We start from the raw sequence: 15,104 nt of genomic DNA, 5'->3' as shown, positions 1-15,104 counted from the left end.
GAGTTTATTTGAATTTGTTTTCAATATTTTATTTTATGTTTCCTAATTGAAATGTTTTTTCTTGCTTTATGATGGCTTGATTATTATACTTTTGTTCATTCTACGACTTGGAAAAGGTGTGCTTTTCAAATATAACCTCTCCTGTGTCAGTGGTTAGCGTTCACATTCTGACACCCGAGCAGGTGTGCTCAGTCGCTCAGCCGTGTCCGACTCATGGCGACCCCATGGGCTGTAGCCCACCAGGCGCCTCTGTCCTTGGGATTACCCAGGCAAGAGCACTGGAGTGGGTTGCCGTTTATATTCTGGTACACACTCTTGTTTAAGAAAGTTTAAATTTAACAACTATTTCTTTCCTCTCGTGATACAAGCGCCACAGACTGCTTTAAACCCACTCACTCCTCTTCCGATCCTCACTACGCTGGTTCGCCGCATTTCAGCTCCGCCGTGTTTGAGTCTTCCCCGTCAGAAGGTGCCGTTGCTCTTGTGTGGTTCAGCCTTGTCTGGAATCACTGCATTTACAACATATTTGACCAACGTTGCTTCTTGTGCTCACTCTTTCCTTCTGGTTTCATCTCTCTTCATCCCAGTGAACACCTTTCAGAAGTCCTTTCCAGGGAGGGGTCACAACCTCACTCTTGGTTTGGCTGAAATTATCTTCAGTTCACTCTCAGCCTCAAACGATGACTCGTCTGGTGTAGACTTGCTGAAGGACTGTGATGGTTCCTTCTGTGTTCACACCGTCACCTCATGGCCTCCTGTCTCCATAGTCACAGGTTTCACTTTGAGATGGATGTGATTGCATCTTATAGTGAAGCATCTTCTTATTGTATAAAGTGCTAATGCTCCTTCTAAATGAGGCTGCCTTAGAGTTCCTGACATACAGCGTCACTGATGGGCAGTCTGTGGCTCATCCATTTTCCTGTCACTACTGGGAAAGAATCCACCTGCCAGTGCAGGAGATGCAAGAGACGTGGGCTCCATCCCTGGGTTGGGAAGACCCCCTGGAGTAGGAATGGCGACCCACTCCAGTGTTCTTGCCTGGGAAATCCCATGGACAGAGGAGCATGATGGGCTACAGTCCATGGGGTCCCAAAGAGTCAGACACGACTGAGCGACTGAACATGCAAGAAGGAAATACACTAGACAAAGAGAAGAACAAAAGGTCTGAAGCAATCTATTACGGCTGCCTGTGTGGCCTGTGCGCCCACCTAGATACCCCGCTGTGGGTCTCTCTGTGTAACCACCCAGGTATCCACCCAGACATCCACCAGTGCCTGTACCCGCGCGTCCATCTGCCTTGGTTAGAAAGGGAAGCCTGGCGCCGCTGGACTCGAGGCCCCCCTGCGGTCAGACAGCCTGAGCCCCCGGCTCACAGCGCGGTCAGGAGCCACCCACGCTGCCGCCACGTGGTTTCCAGGGAGGTGGTGTTTGGGGCGACAAGGAACGTGAGAGCTGAGAGTCTGCAGCGCTGATGGGAGCCCCAGCAGGCGGGTGGGCGACAGGTGAGTATGCACGGACGAGTGTGTACAGGTGTGTGCACACGTGTGTGTGTGTGTGCGCACGGGTGAGTGTGTACAGGTGTGTGCTCATGTGTGTGTGCACGGGTGAGTGTGTACAGATGTGTGCTCACGAGTGTTGTGTGTGTGTGTGTGAGCACGGGTGAGTGTGTGTGCACGGGGGAATGTGTACAGGTATGTGCTCACATGTGTTTGTGCACGGGGGAATGTGTACAGGTGTGTGCTCACGAGTGTGTGGGTGTGGGTGTGTGTGCAGATGCCTTCCCGCCCTGCTGGGTGGAGGTCACAGCTGAGAAAGTGATTTCACAAGGCCCCTCCCTCAGTGACCCCTCCTGCCACCCCCACCCACACCAAGTCACCCCTTGGCACCATTTGTGCTGAACCTCAGGGCTGGGCTGTGGGGCGGGGGGACCTCTGGCTGCGTCTGTGCTCAGGCAGGGCGGCCTCGCTGGACCTCAGGCTGTAGGAAGGGGTGTTCCTCCGCAGTCGGGGGCTGATATGGGGCCAGAGGGGAATCAGCGAACATCTCCATCTTCAAGCACAGCCGTCCCTGTGGAGGTAGGGTGACGCTGGATGGGGCCAGGGGATGGACAGGGCATCCAGGTCCTGGTGGGGACTGCATGTGGCCCGGCCAGTGACGGCCCTGAGCCGCCAGCCCCCGCTGGTCCCCAACCTGCCCCACGGGCCGCGCCGTGGGCCGACCCACGCAGCTGCAGAAGCGAGTTCTGCTGAGCTCAGTGCTCGAAGCTGGCCGTGCCATCTGTGCGGCAGGACGACTATTCCTGTACGAAACTTCTTGTTTCCATGGCTCCTTCTTTTTAAGTGTTAACACATCAATGTGCTCTTCTCCCCCAAACATCCTCTAATCCCAGCACCGCCCTCGCCCAGAGGCCTTGCTTGCAGCTCCTGAAGCAGGACCTGCACTTACCGCGGACCTGTGGGATTGAGAGTCAGGCTCTGTTAAGAAGGAAACGTGACCCCTCGCTTCCAGAAGTCTTGGGAGGAAGGGGCCAGAACGCAGGGCACACGTGTGGCCCCACCCGCTGGGGACGGCGGGGGGTCTAGCTGCTGAAAGAGCTCTGAGTCGTCGCTGACCCCTTTGTATAGTTGAAAGGCAGTTTTCTAGAAGCAGAGACGGAAAGAGAGGGCAGTCAACCCCACAGAGAGCCAAAGGGAAGCTGGACGTAGGGAGGGCTTCCGTGTGGCTCTGTGTGGCTTTGGGGAAGTCGCTTAACCTCTCAGAGGCTCGATTTCTGGCTCAGGGAATGACGATGCTGGTCGTCTTGGTACAACTTTCAGAAGCGGTTTTGAGCCCCTTGCTGCACCCGTCCCACAGCAGAGGGTAGGGCGCTGTCACCAAGCCTGGTCTTCTCGGAACCCCTTGTAAGTTTCCTGGTCTAAATTTATGTTTGCCTAATGTTTACCAAAACAACAAAATACTCGCAAGTTGGTTCACCCGCCAAAAGAAATAGCATTTCCAGTATCGAGTCAAAGGTGCCTACGAGGTTTGAAAAAACCCACATTGGCCGTCTACATCAGATAACCCGAACAGGCTTCTTTTGAAGTGGAAAGCCCTGTTCTGTGCACGGTTTCTCCTGGGCGGGGTGTCGATTGTCCGCAGGCAGCCCAGGGGCCCGGGAGGCATCTGTCCTGCTTTTACAATCAGCGCAGGAAGCTTTTGAAGGGGCAGAGATGCCTCTGAGGGTTTATCTCTGAGGCCCAGTTGGGTCCCATCTGGTTGTTTTCAGAGCTGGCTGGAAAGAGATCTTTCCGGATACAGCGCACGGAGTCAGGTGCACCCACGGCTCCCACTTTCTGATGAATCCCAGATGGTCAGGAGCACAGCTCTCCTCCCCGGGGAGATCACCAAGTGAAAGGACTTCAGACTTCTCACGCCAGCCCCAACCTGCCGCAGACCTGCACGTCCCCTCACCCTCACCGCTGCTGGGCGCCGATGGGCGGGGGTCCACACTGGTCCGTGTGGGGACCGAGGGGCTGAGAGCAGGACAGCCCCTGCCGGGGGCCCCAGGACTCTGAAGGGGAGGCGGGGTGGTGTGCACCCTGGGCCGGTTGGAGTGGGTCTCTGGACCCTGCTCGGTGGTCCCCCGACCCTGCCCCGCCCCGGGGGCCCAGCTGCCCCTCCCCTGGGGGTTTGCTCTCTCTCCATCTGAGGACAGCTGTAGTCTGGTTCTCAGCCTTCTTTCTCCGCAGAGTAGAAATGGGGGCAAACTGGACTGCTGGGTGAGAATGAAGGACTCCACTCGAGCCCACGAGGAGCTCCCCCATCACAGCGCCCTCGGAGAGTGGCAGCCCCTTGGCTGGGCAGGGCAGAGTCCGTCTCAACCCCAACCCTCACCCCACACGGTCCCCAGGCTCACCCACCCCGGGGAGTGGCTGCCTCTGCCTGGGTATGTCCTCTGGTGGGGGTGGGTGCTCCTAGTCCCCTGAATGGTCAACTGGACCTCAGAGGCCCTCAGGACCAGAGCCAGCCCCTCCCACACCTGGAGAACCTTCTGGAGGGGAAGCCCGTTTCTCTTCCACAGCAGCCTCTGCTCCAGGGGTGGACGCCTCTGCTCCACACACACACACGTCCAGCCCAAGATGGCCTCCCTCCAAGGACGGTCGTCTCACATCCCTGAGAATTGAGCTCCATGCTGAGCGTCTCTGCAGGAGACCCATGAGGTCTGGAGATCTAGGAAATTCTTCATCCACGGGCAGATCAAGATGTTCACTCTATACCTCTGGGGGTCCCCCTCTTGCCAGATCTGGGTGGACAGTGGGCTCAGGGGGAGCCCACTTTCCCTTTTCTGGGTGTCCACCGTCTTCCCCCTTCCTCAAGGACCCCACTTGGAGGGGTCTTGACGTGCTGGTCCATTCACCACCAGGAGGACAAGGGGCTGGACGACTGGCCCGGGCGTGGCTAGTGAGACAGAGGCCCTTAGCAAGTGGCCCAACACCAGGCAGACGGGGACAGAGGTGTTCTGCTGGGTCGCCTTTGAGTAGTGGGGCCGGATGAAAGAAAAAAAAAACATATCAAAATGAAAATCAGCAAACATTTTAGCCAAAGGTATGAGATACTAGGACTTCCCTGGTGGCTCAGACAGTAAAGCATCTGTCTACAATGCGGGAGACCTGGATTCGATTCCTGGGTGGGGAAGATTCCCTGGAGAACGAAATGGCAACCCACTCCAGTACTCCTGCCTGGAAAATCCCATGGACGGAGGAGCTTGGTGCAGGCTACTGTCCATGGGGTCGCAAAGAGTTGGGCACGACTGAGTGACTTCACTTTCACTTTCTATGAGATCAGTTCAGTTCAGTTCAGTCGCTCAGTTGTGTCCGACGCTTTGCGACCCCATGAATCGCAGCACGCCAGGCCTCCCTGTCCATCACCAACTCCCAGAGTTCACCCAGACTCACGTCCATCGAGTCAGTGATGCCATCCAGCCATCTCATCCTCTGTCATCCCCTTCTCCTCCTGCCCCCAATCCCTCCCAGCATCAGAGTCTTTTCCAATGAGTCAACTCTTCTCATGAGGTGGCCAAAGTACTGGAGTTTCAGCTTTAGCATCATTCCTTCCAAAGAAATCCCAGGGCTGATCTCCTTCAGAATGGACTGGTTGGATCTCCTTGCACAGTCCAAGGGACTCTCAAGAGTCTTTTCCAACACCACAGTTCAAAGGCATCAATTCTTCGGCGCTCAGCCTTCTTCACAGTCCAATTCTCACATCCACACATGACCACAGGAAAAACCATAGCCTTGACTAGACGAACCTTTGTTGGCAAAGTAATGTTTCTGCTTTTGAATATGCTATCTAGGTTGGTCATAACTTTCCTTCCAAGGAGTAAGCGTCTTTTAATTTCATGGCTGCAGTCACCATCTGTAGTGATTTTGGAGCCCAAAAAATAAAGTCTGACACTGTTTCCACTGTTTCCCCATCTATTTCCCATGAAGTGATGGGACCGGATGCCATGATCTTCATTTTCTGAATGTTGAGCTTTAAGCCAACTTTTTCACTTTCCTCTTTTACCTTCATCAAGAGGCTTTTTAGTTCCTCTTCACTTTCTGCCATAAGGGTGATGTCATCTGCATATCTGAGGTTATTGATATTTCTCCTGGCAATCTTGATTCCAGCTTGTGCTTCTTCCAGCTCAGCGTTTCTTATGATGTACTCTGCATAGAAGTTAAATAAGCAGGGTGATAATATACAGCCTTAACGAACTCCTTTTCCTATTTGGAACCAGTCTGTTGTTCCATGTCCAGTTCTAACTGTTGCTTCCTGACCTGCATACAGGTTTCTCAAGAGGCAGGTCAGGTGGCCTGGTATTCCCATCTCTTTCAGAATTTTCCACAGTTTATTGTGATCCACACAGTCAAAGGCTTTGATATAGTCAATAAAGCAGAAATAGATGTTTTTCTGGAACTCTTTTGCTTTTTCGATGATCCAGTGGATGTTGGCAATTTGGTCTCTGGTTCTTCTGCCTTTTCTAAAACCAGCTTGAACATCTGGAAGTTCACGGTTCATGTACTGCTGAAGCCTGGCTTGGAGAATTTTGAGCATTACTTTACTAGCGTGTGAGATGAGTGCAATTCTATGAGATACTAGACGCGTAAACCAGTAAGATGGAAGCCACTGAAAGGTGGGCAGGTGCCGGGTGGAGGACTCTGCGGGACAGAGAGGAGGCCCGAGAAGACAAGGCTTGAACGCGAGGAGTGGAGGCTCCCCGGCTCACACCGTGCTGAGCAGGGGGGCCACACCACGCCTCTGTTCTGTAAACGTCTTCTCTTTACAAACCTCCAGGTACTGCCAACCTGGGTCTTCCTCCCGCTCTGAAAGCAAAGTTAATGGTCATTTTTTAAGCTTTTATAAGACATCACATGAGACAAAGCTCTGGTGATAGTTCTGGTACTCAAAAATAGAGAAAATCTGGAGTGAATAATTGAATTTCTTCAGAAACTCAGGTTACCACTAAATTTATTTTCTTGTAATCCATCAGATATAGATGAACCCCAATGGCATAACCTTCAAAATCGGGGTTCCATGATATCATGGCAGACGAGGGCTTTGACAAGCCTCTAAATCTCTGCCATGTGGACACAGGATGGCCAGTGTCCTTGACCACAACCCCTCACGTTCCGTCACGTCCCCTTACCCAGCCCCGCCCCCGGCGGCTCTGGGAGATGAAGGAGCATGCCCAGTGCTCCTCCCCGGGGTCACTTCTAGGGTCTGATCACAGTCACAGAGAGCAAGAGGGGACTGGGCACCCCAGGATGGAGTTTAGGACGTAGGGGCCCCAGGACGGGGTCAGCGGGGCAAGCCGCTTGACCTTGGAGGCCCCACGACTGCCCTCGGAACCCCGACCCAGGCGTCCGGCCCAGGCCAGGCGGGTCCCCAGCCTACGGGCTGCCACAGTCCTCGGCCTCCGTCAGGAAGGGAGGGCCGCTCTGGAACCGCGGGGCCTCTTCCAGAGGAGGTGAGCCCGAATGCCGTGGGCAGAAAGTGGCCTGCAGGGACATGCTGCCTCCCCACCTGGTTGGGGGACGGAGGAGCTGCCGTGGGCAGAAAGCAGCCTGCGGGGACGACGCTGCCACCATGGACTGGGGTGACGGGGGAGCTGCCGTGGGCAGGAAGCAGCCTGCAGAGACGACGCTGCCGCCCCATGGACTGGGGGGACGGGGCAGCTGCTGTAGGTAGCAAGCGGCCTGCGGGGACGACGCTGCCGCCCCCTGGGCTGGGGAGATGCAGGAGCTGCCGTGGGCAGGAAGCAGCCTGCAGGGACGACGCTGCCACCCCCTGGGCTGGGGGGACGGGGCAGCTGCTGTAGGTAGCAAGCGGCCTGCGGGGACGAGGCTGCCGCCCCCTGGGCTGGGGAGATGCAGGAGCTGCCGTGGGCAGGAAGCGGCCTGCAGGGACGACGCTGCCGCCCCCTGGGCTGGGGGGACGGGGAGCTGCCAGCCACATGGATGCCCCTCCTGGTCCCACACCCCTGGTGTCCCCGGAGAAGACTCTGTCTCTCAGCCTCAGTTTCCGCTGCTGTGAGATGGCCCTGGCGGTGCCCGACGCGGGTGAGTCTGGGAGGGGAGGACAGGGCCCTGCCTGCTGCTCCCCCCGCCTCGTGTCCTCCTGCTTGGGGCCGGGGGGCTTGGCCGACAGGAGGCCCCACCTCTCTGTCCTGCCCAGGGATGCCCTTGGGCGTGGGGGCTGTGACAACAAGCAGGAGACGGGCCCACTCCCGACTGTGGCCATTCGGCCGACGGCATCCTCATCTCCCAGTTCCATCTCTGCACCAACAGGCGAGGTTCCGCCCAGCCGGCCGCCGCGGAGCCCAGCCCCACAGCCCCGGCTCCGAGTGCGTCCATGACAGGACATGGGCCAGCTTGGGGGCGCAGGGCTTCCTCACTGGGAGGAGCGGAAGCAGCCTGACCACACTGCTCAGAAAAGCAGGCTTCATCACCCAGCCAGCCGCTGCCCTCCTCAGGCTGTCAGCCTGGACTGCAGACCACCGCACTGTCCCGTCTCACCACGCCTCTGCTATCGTCGCCGGGGCCGTCAGGGTCACTGAGATGGACCCTCTCCTGAATGTCAGCGCTGGTACAACCCAGCCGGAGCAGGTCTGGGGCTCAGCAGCTGGAAGCCTCTCAAGCAGGACACTGTGACGTGTCCATCTGGAAGGCCTCAGGCCTCTGCCCAGGCCCCGGGGCTCAGCGTTCCGCCGCCTGCTCGCGGAGGCGCGCGCGGAGGTCAGGACTTCTACATTAAACAGTCGATCACACAGGGTTCGGGGTGCACTGTCTCACACGTTAAAGATTAAACTGTTCCCAGGAGGAGAACCATCCACAATGGAGCCCGGGCCAGGGCGGCCGTCCGCCCACCCCCACGAGGACTCCAGGGAGGAGGCGGCAGGAGCCCCCTTGCTGGGCTGAGAACTGCGTCTGCCCCATAAGGCACCAGCACCCAGAGCTGGGGCGCGAGGTGGATGCAGCACCTGCTCCTGGACCGGGGCTCTCAAGGGCACTCCGGACCGGCACCCGCGGGAGAGGGAGGGTCTCGGGGGCTCCGTGCTGGAATGGGCCGGCCCCCATGAGTGCTGGCTCTGCCCAAGGGGGTTCCTCCCAGTGCCGGGGCCAGGGGGCTCGGCCAGCATAGCCAGTGGCCTGGGAGGGGGCACGTCCCGGGGGCCCCAAAACTTTGTCTTCTCCCTCTGGATTCACAGAGAGACAGCTGGAGTGAAAGCGAAGTCCCAAGAGCACATCCATGTTGAAGGAAACCCAGAGGAGGGGAAACGGAACCCCACGGCACCTGCCCCTCACCAGCCAGGACCCAGGCCTGGGGACACGGCCAGAATAGAGGAGTGCCCACCAGCCAGGACCAAGGCCTGGGGACATGGCCAGCCTAGAGGACTCCCACCAGCCAGGACCGAGGCCTGGGGACACGGCCAGCATAGAGGAGCCCCCACCAGCCAGGACCCAGGCCTGGAGACACGGCCAGCCTAGAAGGGCCCCCACCAGCCAGGACCGAGGCCTGGAGACACGGCCAGCCTAGAGGAGCCTCCACCAGCCAGGATCAAGGCCTGGGGACACGGCCAGCCTAGAGGAGCCCCCACCAGCCAGGATCAAGGCCTGGAGACACGGCCAGCCTAGAGGAGCCCCCACCAGCCAGGATCGAAGCCTGGGGACACGGCCAGCCTAGAGGAGCCCCCACCAGCCAGGATCGAAGCCTGGAGACACGGCCAGCCTAGAGGAGCCGCCACCAGCCAGGACCTAGCCCTGGGGACTCGGCTACCCTGAGGAGCCCCCACCAGTCAGGATCGAGGCCTGGGGACACGGCCAGCCTAGAGGAGCAGCCTGTTGGGACCCCTGCCCACAGTCCCCTGCCCCTACTCAGAGCATCAAAAAGAAAGCTTCTGTTGGTATTTTTCTGGAGCAGAAAAGCAACTTAAATGATGAAAATCAACCTGGACCGGGCCGCTAGGAGAAGCAGCAGTGGGACTTCCCTATTCCAGAAACCGGAGACGGGGACCCCAAGGCCCTTGCAGGCCCCCAGCGCCAGCCCATCCACCGGCCGACAGCAGCTCACGCAAAGCGAGGGGAGGAGGTTCGGGAGTCTGGGTGGAAATGGGAACAAACGCAGAAAGTGTCGCGCAAATTGCGTGCAGCCTGCTTATTAGTTCCACTCAAGTCCCCGAAGAAAAAAGACACGATTACAGCAGCGTCTAACTGCTGTTTTATAAATAAGGGATTTAGCAGAAATAGCTTCCTTCTCTTAAGCCTCTGCTCAGACTTGCTGATGTGACAGAAGAGCCTAGAGTGGAGACTGATCGGATGCTGTTTAATGGGTCACAGCTTTCACAGAATTTCAGCACAAAAGTGCTCATCGCCACGTTCCATTTGGCGTGTAACGCCACTTACATCTCATGCACGGCTTTAAGATAAATTAGGAGAAGTTAAGCTCTGTGTGTAGGGAGGGTTTCACACATCTCTGTCCTCTTAAAAAATATATCTAATAAAATGTGAAATTTTGGCGCTAAAAAGAAAGCAGAAAGAAGGCCCTGTGCCTAGCGCGTTCCCGGGCTGCATCCTGGCTCTGCTCCAGCAGCTGAGCAGTTAGCCTGCTCTGTGAGAAGGGGCCTCTTCCAGCCTAAGTGCTTGGGTGCTTTGTGGTTTGATCTCTTACCAGCTGCCCCCGGGCGGAAGAGAGATGAACTAGCTGGTTTCTGTGGCTTTTAAGCTGAGACGACTGTGAAAATTCTCCAGAATGGCCAAGTAGAGCTGTCGACGGTAATTGGCTGAACTTGCAAGGAAAGGGGCTTTCCAGCTTCTGAAAGGGAGCAGAGGACAGTTTCAGCCTTTAGAAAAGTGCCTTTGTAGGGTGACTCGGGCTTACAGATCCCATCCCGTGTTCCGGCACTGTCTCTGCATCAGGGACCGTCCCCGCTCCCCGCCCCCAGCAGGGACCAGGCCGCTGGCCCACAGGAAGCCTCTCTCGGCTTCTCGCTGGGCTTTACGGTGGCTGGTCTGCTCTCAGTCTAGAGGCATCTACATTTTCCGAGGACGCTTGGGGTGGGGTGTGCTCGGGACAGAGAAGGTCCTGACAGGGAAGCACATTTCCTGAGGATGCTTGGGGCAGGGTGTGCTCGGGACAGAGAAGGTCCTGACAGGGAAGCACATTTTCCGAGGATTCTTGGGGCAGGGTGTGCTCGGGACAGAGAGCGTCCTGATGGGGAAGCACATTTCCCGAGGACGCTTGGGGCGGGGTGTCTCGGGACAGAGAGCGTCCTGATGGGGAAGCACATTTCCCGAGGACGCTTGGGGTGGGGTGTCTCGGGACAGAGAGCGTCCTGATGGGGAAGCACACTCTAGCTCTATCACTGATCTGGGCTGTTGGACGGTTTTCTCTCTGCAGCAGAAATGATGGTGCCGGTTGAACTGCCAGCTCTTCCATGTTGGTGGGTCCCCGCGGTCTGCTCTCTTCTGCACACAGCCAAGCGCTGTGCCTTCTGGACGCTGCGCTAGTCCCTACAGAGGGACCCGGGGGCATCGACACCAGGGCCCTCTTTACTTGAGTGCTATCTTCCAGGCTCTTTGAGTCCGTGCGCTTTCTGGGCCGTGGACATGTGGTCCCCCAGCTTCCCAACAGGAAATGTTTATGTAACACACGGGGCGTGGGAGAGAGAGAGGGGGCAAAGGGTGGGGTCATCACATGTCAGAGGTCCCCATCCCTGACGGAGCTTCAGGAAAACCGTAACCACACTGACCCACAGTCTGGATGATTGGACTCGAGAATGTTGAAGGACATGCTTTTTATTTAAAATTCTCAGAACTTCCCTGGTGGTGCAGGGGCTAGGACTCTGCGCTTCCAGTGCCGGGGGCCCAGGTTCAATCCCTGGTAACAGAGCTAGATCCCAAAGGGCACCTAAGACCCAGGGCAGCCAAATAAAGAAGCAGTTTTCAAAATAATAAATTCTCGTTTCCTCACTTTGGCAGTTTTAAAGAACCCTGTGTCTTTTCTTATCAAAGTGATTTTGGCTTCTCTATAGTATAACTTAATATCCAGCACTGGATAAACAGGCAAGGAAGTATGTCCATCAACTGGCTGGAGTCTTTGCAAATCTAAGGATCTCTAAGAAACACACAGACACCTGGACAGCAAAAGTGAGACCGATGGTGGTTTACAGTTAACCGTGACCATATCTGAGGAGAAACCTTCGCCGGGAACAGGGAGAGAGACAAACAGTTGCTAAAGTGATGAGCATACGAGGGGAAATGGGTTTTAAGGTTCATTTTGTTATTCAAAAAAAAGCTGTGTTTTTAAATCATGCCACAGTTCACAAAGCACGACTCAGCGCACGCGTGCTCTTTGGTCCCAGGTCGCGTGAGCAGGTTCAGACCTGCAGGTTCTGCCCCTAAAGGAGACTGCACTGCTCCTAAAGGGAAAAGGCAGAAGGGAGGACGCTGAGGGCCTGGTGCTGAGCAGAAACGAGCTTGGGATGGGAGGCGCAAACTCAGAGGCTATGTATTGGGCTTTCGTTTTCACGACGGCGGGGATTATTTTGGTTTTCAGCTACCACAATCCCTCAGGGTAGCACCGTGCCTCAACCAGACTCTAAGGACAGGCAGCCTTGCGCCCCAAACTACGGTTCACGTCCAAGCCAGGGACTCGGGCCTCTCACAATACCGACCGCGCTTTATGCTTTATTTCTCGTAAGAAGGCCCTCGGTAAAACATAATAAGCTTGTGTTTGCAGAGGCACAGGACACGCCATGAAGGGCTGTGAGGTGTTTGTGAGTGAGTCTCAGAAGGGGGCTTGGAAGAAAGGCCTGCCCGACGCGGTGATTCCAGCCGCTCCGACTGTGCAAGGACCCCAGAGGCAGAGGAGCTTGGCGGCCGTACGCTGCTGGCCGGGGTCCTGGTTAATTTTTAAAACATCTGTGAGCACTTAGGGACTGCTGGAGAATAAATGAAAAAGCCCTTTCAGCTTTAATCGTCCCCAAGGGAGAAAGTACCATGCCCCTAGGAAGGGGTCACGGAGTGTCGAGAGGAGTGAGGGGCAGGCTTTTCATGGCCCGGCCAGTGTTTGTGTTAAATAAATATTTTAGAAGTCGAGATCCACAGGCCTCCATTTGGGGACCAATTAGTCTTTTCATCTGCAGTTTGTTCAGCCGGACATTGTGCCCGGCCTGTACAAGGCCCCAGACAGCTGCTCAACCCCTGTCTTGAATCTACCCTAAGCCCCCGGCCCAGTGCGGCGGGAATGCAATGCTTCCTCTGAGTGGGTTCTTTGAAGAAGGAGGATTTAAAAGGAAAGTCAGATTATTTTTTAAATTGGGAAGTTTGGGAGCTCCAGAAAAGACTTGCAATTGTAGGATAGTTTATTTAAATTCAGCCTTTCCTTTTCATATTATAATAAGCTAACCTCTTGTCTGAAACTCCTTCCTGTCTTGAGAGCAAGTAGCTTTTCGAAAGGTCGCAGCTTATCCGTTCTTCGGCTCCTCTCCCTCTTCCCGGAGGTGCTCTGTGATTGAAGTGCAGCATAAGTGAAGGTCGTCGTGTCCGACTCTTTGCAGCCCCATGGACTGCAGACTGCCAGGCTCCTCTGTCCGTGGGATTCTCCGGTAAGCATACTGGAGTGGGTTGCCAGTTCCTCCTTCAGGGGATCCTCCCGATCCAGGATTGAACCCATATCTCTTGCATCTCCTGCACCGGCAGGTGCATCCTTCACCACTGTGCCACCTGAGACGCCCTCAGCTACATCGGCTCGGCCCATCTGATCCTCCTGGGCTCCAGGAAGAGAAAAGGCCAAGCTTTCCTTTCAGCAGCCCCTCTGTGGACATCCTCACCCCCACAGAGAGCTCCGAGTTCCTCATAAAATACAAACCCATAAATAATAGCGCGTCAGGGCTGAAAGAGCAGGCTGGGAGCGAGTACACTGTAAGGAAATGATCGTATGAAACTGCAGACAGTGTACTTGCCCCAGGTTGCGTCTGTCCCTGTTTTCGTCTCTGGGTCTGCAGCCGTGTAGGCATTTGTTCCTGGCAGAAAAGCAGCTGTAGTTTTCGTCACCCACTTCTGCAAAGGCCACACGCGGCCCCCGCAGCCTCCTGAGAGTGACTCGGGTGTCACTGAGGTGTGAGCGAGGGAGCAAGGGAAGGGCCGGCCTCTCTGTCCCCAGCGGGACTCCCGCAGCGTCACACACCACCCAAGGTCAAGTGTGCAACCGCGTGCCTGGAGATGCTGACCCGGGAGCCAGCTCTGGATGACACCCCGGCGTACACAAGAGTAGCTCTCATCAAAGCCAGACTCAGGGAGCTTGACGGCTGCCCAGGCCTCTCCGCAGGTGAGTGTCGAGCTTCTGAGCAAACCCAGTTCTTTCAAATTTCAAACCTCAAAACTGTAACGATCACTAGCTGGGACAGCCTCTAAAGGACTGAGTCAGGCAACGGCAGTGAGGTGTCACTGGCTTCCTTTGCATAATTTCAGGCTTTTCACTACGAGAACTCGGGGAAGCAGCATTCATGTTCAGATGCCAACTTGTCTTCAGATCATACGGTCCAGCAGCCCCCCCAGACCTGCCTTTTAACCAGGTGCCCCGGGACTCAGACGCACTGAGCGTCTGGGAAGCAGCTCCTTGTGTCATCAGAGTACACCCTTGGCAGCGTTTCCAATCGTATTGAGGACCGTCTGTGAAAAAGTGATTGATAAAAGGCAGTGACAGTGAATGGGAAGACAGTTCACGGAGCTCAGGTCATGCTTTGCTCCAAAGGGATTACGGTGACTTGGAGTTTTATCTCAGGTAAATTTGGCTTGAGATTGAAAATTTAAGTGGTTATAAATATAAAATGTTAAGATGATCAATAGAAATACTGACAGAAATACATGATTTTAAAAAGTGTCTCTTATTCAAAGGCAGACTTTGATGTATATTTCAATTGTCATTTATTTTCTTTCAATTTAGAGTAAGCGTTTTTTGCTTTAATTTTTTTATTACAAAACAGTTGAAACAGTTGAAATCACTGTAGAAAGTTTAGAAAGTACAGTTAAATGAAGACAAGGAGAGGAAAGGGGGGCGGGGGCAGTCTGTAGTCTACAGTCCAGAGACGACGCACCCCTGGCATTCCCGTGCAGCTGATTCTCAAAGAGTGAAGCGTCTACATTTACAGATGAAGCGCTGGATAATGAAACTGCTTTAAGTAAGCTTTTCACTTAATAAGTGTAGCAAGAACTTCTTCCCACAGAACTTTGACTTTTTAATCCAAAAATGTTAAAACAGAGCTATCGGTATACTGGATTGAGAGCAGGAGAAGGGGCAAGAGGAGGAGACGGTTCGACGGCATCACCGACTTGATGGACACGAGTGGAGGAGCTCCGGGAGCTGGTGATGGACAGGGAGGCCCGCCGTGCTGCAGTCCAAGGGTCACAAAGAATCAGACACGACTGAGCAACCGAGCAACAACAACCACCAGTTTTAAGGGAATAAGAGGAGAAGAAAATGTCAGAAAAAGTAAAGATTTTTTGGCAAACTTCTCAAACGACACTGCCAGTCTGAGGGCCGATGTTGAAAAGTATTCACCGCAGCAGCTGAGGCCCTCCGTG

Source organism: Bos taurus, chromosome 9, assembly GCF_002263795.3.
Source record: "Bos taurus isolate L1 Dominette 01449 registration number 42190680 breed Hereford chromosome 9, ARS-UCD2.0, whole genome shotgun sequence".
Taxonomy (NCBI): Eukaryota; Metazoa; Chordata; class Mammalia; order Artiodactyla; family Bovidae; genus Bos; species Bos taurus.
Note: the sequence above shows the minus strand (reverse complement) of the source record.